This window comes from Triticum dicoccoides, chromosome 6B (assembly GCF_002162155.2).
Source record: "Triticum dicoccoides isolate Atlit2015 ecotype Zavitan chromosome 6B, WEW_v2.0, whole genome shotgun sequence".
NCBI lineage: Eukaryota > Viridiplantae > Streptophyta > Magnoliopsida > Poales > Poaceae > Triticum > Triticum dicoccoides.
This window is the reverse complement of record NC_041391.1, coordinates 409,110,103-409,115,918: the sequence shown is the minus strand read 5'-3', so window position 1 is coordinate 409,115,918 and position 5,816 is coordinate 409,110,103. Positions and strand designations below refer to the sequence as shown.

Below are 5,816 nucleotides of genomic sequence, written 5' to 3'. Positions count from 1 at the left end.
AAATAATTGGTGCTATGCAATTGAGAGGATGCAGAAGACGCTTGGAGCAAAATGTAAAAATAAACATAGAATTGAAGCATTGATGGCCGAGGCATTCATTACTGACGAGGCGGCAAACTTCGTGACAACACACTACGAAGCCTAAATTCGTCATTTGCATAATCCGAAGCCTCGGTATAATGCTGGCAACCCTAAAAAGGGTGTATCCAACCTCAGCCTATTCAAAGGGAGTCTCGCACCAGCCGGTGCTTCTAATTCCTTAACGCTGAATGTCGAAGAATGGCGGACCATTTCATTGTATATCATCAACAACCTAACAGAAGTGCGGCCGTACATCGAGTAAATTCTCCGTACATTGTTTTGCAACTTCTAATTACTTTGAATTGCTCTTATTCCCTGATATATTTGATACCGTCGATATGTCACCAAATTCTAATATGGAGCGGTGATCCAAAAGGATTCTGTTTAAGAGTATCAGCTTCTGGCAAAGCTTGGAGGTGGCTATCCCGGTTTCATATCTTGGTTCAAACAAATGGTAAATTCCATTAGACAATTTCATTTCTTTGTCTAATTTGCGGATAATGCAACAATCCTTTTGTATTAAAATTGTAGGCTATTCAGAGGTTATGGACGCCGAATTGAGACAAGTCTCTAACGGTTTTGACTTTAAGGTCCGTTCATTTGACAAATACGACATCAATGGGTATCGCTTTCATACCTATGGCAAAGATCTATCTATGGCCAACCGGAAGTCTACAAATTGTTGTGTCTCTTCTATCAGTGAAGGAGATACCGAGTGATACGTCTCTCACATATCTATAATTTTTGATTGTTTCATGCCAGTGTTATATAACTTTCACATACTTTTGGCAACTTTTTATATGATTTATTGGACTAACCTATTAACCCAGTGCCCAGTGCATGTTTCTATTTTTTGCATGTTTTTCATATCGTAGAAAATCCATATCCAATGATGTCCAAACATAATAAAAATCTATGGATAATTATTTTGCAATTTATGTGACTTTTGGGAGGTGGAATCAACGCAAACGAAGGCCCACGGTGAGCACAACCCACCGGGGCGCTCTTGGGGGCCTAGGCACACCATGGTGTAGCGTGCCTCCTCGAGCGTTGGTTGGATCCTTTCTTCTGGTGCAAGAAAGATAATTTATGGAAAAGATCATGTAGAAATTTCAGCGCAATCGGAGTTACGGATCTCTGGGAATTTAAGAAACGGTGAAGGGCCACATCTGGGGAGCGCAAAACAGAAGAGAACAGAGAGGGAGATCCAATCTCGGAGGGGATCCCACCCCTCCGCCGCCATGGAGGCCATGGACCGGAGGGTAACTCTCCTCCCATCTAGGGGGTAGGCCAAGGAAGAATAAGAAGGAGGGGCGCTCTCTCCCCTCTCTCCCGGTGGCGCCGTAGTGCTGCCGGGGCTAGGATCGTGATGGCGATCGACATCAACAATTTTGCTACTGTCAACACCAACTCTATCCCCCTCTATGCAGCGGTGTAACACCCCTTCTTCCTGTTGTAATATCTACTTAAACATGGTGCTCAACTCCATATATTATTTCCCAATGATCTATGGTTATCCTATGATGTTTGAGTAGATACGTTTTGTCCTATGGGTTAATCGTTATCTTGGTTGGTATGATTGTATATTTTATATATGGTGTTGTCCTACGGTGCCCTCCGTCTCGGGCAAATGTGAGGGGCCCCCGATGTAGGGTGTTGCAATATGTTCATGGTTCGCTTATTGTCAGTGTTGCGGGGGATGACAACAGCCTAAATGCGGATAAGTGGGTTATGGCGTATGGGAGTAAAGAGGACTTGATACTTAATGCTATGGTTAGGTTTCACGACCTTAATGATGTATAGTAGTTGCGGATGCTTGCTAGAGTTCCAACCATAAGTGCATATGATCCAAGTAGAGAAAGCATGTTAGCTCATGCCTCTCCCTCATATAAAATTGCAAGAATGATTACCCGTACTTGTTATCGATTGCCAAGGGACAAATGACTTTCTTGTTGACAAAAGCTATCCACTTTTATTACCTTGCAACTTATTTGTAGTTTTATACTCGCAAATTACTCGTAGTTTTATTCTTGAAAAATAGTTTCATACATGTTTTACATAAAGCAAACGTCAAGAGTTCGTAGAGTTGTATCAGTGGTCGATAGAACTTGATGTAATATTTGTTCTGCCTTTATCTCCTAGTTGGGTTCGACAATCTTATTTATCAAAGAAGACTACGATCCCCTATACTTGTGGGTTATCAAGACCTTTTTCTGGCGCCGTTGCTGGGGAGCATAGAGTGGGGTGAATATTCTCGTGTGTGCTTGTTTGCTTTATCACTAAGTAGTTTTTATTTTTTGTTCTAAGTGGTCCTCTATCTTTAGTTATGGATATGGAACACGAAACACCAAAAAAATTAGTTGTACTTGCTACTCATGGAAATGGGGAACCTCCTAAAACCGTCGATGCTCGTTATGTGAAAAATATTATGCACAACTTTGATAATCCTGAGAAAAACCCATTCAACATGATAATGAGAGACACGTTGGATCAACGTGAATATTTTAGGGATTATTGCTTGACACAAATAGGGAAACTTTTATGGGATAAAATTGATATGTTTCATTGGTACGCTTGGAATTTATGATTCAGATATGATTTTACTTGTTGCTCTAGGATGAATGCTCCAGACCTTCCCTTTTCATGCAAATTTAATGATAATGAAACCTTGACTTCTTATGCCAATGGTATATACGATTATTATGATGTGGAACGAACAGAAGAATTTGTTACTTTTAAGGGTGCTTATGAAATTGAATCTTTGTTTTTAAAGTATGAAGCTTTTGATGATGATGTTTATAGACCTGAAAATTTTGCCATCCTTAAATATTGCTATGATAATTACAAATACAATTCCGATATTGATGTGTTTATTGAGAGAGTCTCCGCTGTCCAAGAAGAGACTAATATTTTGCAGGAGTCTATGGAAGAAGCAATTGATGATATTGCAAGCTCATTGGATGAAAAAGATGATGAGGAGAGCGAAGAACAAAAGGAGGAAGAGCGGATTTATCACCCGTGCCCACCTTCTAATGAGAGTAACTCTTCAACTCATACATTGTTCAACGTCCCTTTGTTCTTACCGAAGGATGAATGCTATGATAATTGCTATGATCCCATTGATTCGTCTGAAATATCCCTTTTTGATGATGCTTTCTATGCTTGTGGCCAAGATGCCAATATGACTTATGCTTATGGAGATGAACTTGCTATTGTTCCTTATGTTAAACATGAAATTGTTGCTATTGCACCAATGCATGATACTCCTATTATCTTTTTGAATTCTCCAAACTACACTATATCAGAGAAGTTTGCTGTTATTAAGGATTATATTGATGGGTTGCATTTTACCATTGCACATGACAATTTTGATGAATATAATATGCATGTGCTTGCTGATCCTACTTGCAATTATTATGAGAGAGGAAGTACATCTCCGCCTCCCTACGTTTCCAACACAACAAAATTCCAAGAAACTGCTTATACTATGCATTGGTGTTGGTGCAACAGACTGAGGACCTGCTGACCTGACTGTGCACAGGCACAAGATCAAGATTGAAGCACCAGAACAAGAGACCAAGAGACTTGAAGAACCAATTAAAGGATCAAGAGGAACCGAGGCTAATGCAGAGGAGCGAAATATTACCAAGGAAGAAGCCTCCCTTGCCAGGCAGGCGAGCCCGGCAAGGGGCGAGGCCACCCCCAGAAGAAGAGGACCAAGGCGTCCCGGTAGGGCCTGTCGGGACTCGCAAAGACCAGATCACCCCACCGACTGCTCCACCACGACCCACGTTGCGGATTAGTGAAATGTCAAGATGTAGTATGATTAAGTGGAAGCCACTCGCCACATGGCGGCCACTTCCTACTAAGTGAACCCCACAAATGACACCCGTCCAGAGACGTGTTAAGCGAGCAGGCGTGGAGCTGGTGAATTAGCCCGGCAAACTTTGTCGGGCAACCAATGACGTGACACTAAGCGGCACATTAAATGCATGCTGTCAGCCTGCAGAGTTAGGTATGATAGCACTGTTTACTATCATATCAGTGTCTAATGACTTATTGGCCACTGTGGTAACCCCTTGATATATAAAAGGAGGCACATGGCAACGATACAAGGGGTTAGAAATTGAGATCACTCACAACCCCGTACGCGCATAGTCGCTGCTGCCCCGAAGCAACCCTCCCGGGCAAGTGTACTGCGCACCACCACCATCTTTTCCCAATCAATCTACCAAAGCAGGAGTAGGGTTTTACGCCTGGCGGCGGCCCGAACCTGGGTAAAACTGCCTATGTGATCCCTCCACGCTACCTTGCGTTGGTCTGCTCTTTGTGCAACATGACCCCCCCTGCCGAACCAGCAAGGGGCTGTCCTGGTCCCATAGGTGGCCGTGGTTTCCCGCAACATCTTTGGTGCGCCAGGTAGGGGGTTCGCTTGCGCGAACCTGAAGAAATAAGCAGCACGTCATCTTCATCTCCATCTGCATCGTCGACAACACCATCGACCATGCACCCAAGAAGAAATCAGCTCCTTCAGCTCACCCGCCCACCTCGATGGCTCCGCTACCGGCGGCCTCCAACGCTGCGGGGGGCGCGGAGACGAACAAGGGAGCGAATGCTACAGGGGATGTGGTCGGAGCAGGTGGCACCACCACCGTCCCCCTCGTGGCTGACTGGGAGCAGAAGATGCCGGAGGAGAGCGACATCAGTAACACCGCAACAGCCACGCTCTGGCCGTTGACGGGCGCAGCCATAGTGATGGCGCTTGGTTCATGGCAAGACACTTCCCTACGGCTGTCCTTGCTGCTGGTTCAATTGCCGCGCGTGCGCTTTTCCCAGGGCGGGCCGACCAAAGCGGTGCGCCCAATGGAGCCGGTGGACCTCGGGCACCTCAGTCTCACCACCCTGCTACCCAGGTGGTTGCATCGCAACGGCGGGGGCGCAATGTGACTGCCGCTCGATCCGCCAGGAGCCGGGAGATGGCGCAATCGACATCGTCATCATCTATGCCAAGCACAGCCTCGGAGGCCATGGCGCGGGCTCAGCTGCTGCTGAGGTTTCCACCGGAGGCCGAGCAGATGGACGAATGGTGTGCCACCATCCAAAGTCTGCTCGGTTTCACTGAAACCGAGGGCTCACGATGAGCCGCCCCGTCGTGACCTCCCCAAGCCACGGCAACAGCCCATGCCGCTGCCCGCACGAGGGAGGCCATGCCCATGATGCAATCCCCGCCACGGCGGCCGACGTGGGCGCGACCAAATCAAGACCTCAATGACGCCTCGATGGCCTCTTCTGATCCTCGGGAACATCTAGGCCAACGGCGAATCTCAGAAGATGGGTGGAGAGGAGACGTGTGCGTCATCGAGCAACGCCACGGCAACCTCCTCCGAGCCGACGGGCGCGGCGGCCCCGACGTCGACGAGCCCACTCTAGGTGCTGACAGGCTCCTACCCTTCAAGGTTGGCTTCCCTGCCTTCACCCATGAGTTGCAGTAAGTCTGTTGGCCGTCCGTTCGCACGTTAAAGCCAGAGATACCTGAGAAGTATGACAAATAGATGAACCCGACAAAGTTCCTGAGCATCTACACCATCGCCGTCCAGGCTGCCGGGAGAAGAGATGAGAAGGTGTTTGCCAACTAATTTCCGTTGGCACTCAAATCCAACATGAGGTCTTGGCTGATGCATCTGTCGGAGAACTCCATTTCGTCATGGGCAGATCTGTGCCATGAGTTCATCGGC

The 5,816-nt window shown here is 46.7% G+C and overlaps 1 pseudogene; it reads right to left on the bottom strand.

Moving 5' to 3' along the window:
* The window catches only part of LOC119321171, a 96,671-nt pseudogene extending 92,106 nt beyond the window's left edge, over positions 1-4,565 (bottom strand).
* Positions 4,566-5,816: the final 1,251 nt, after the last annotated feature.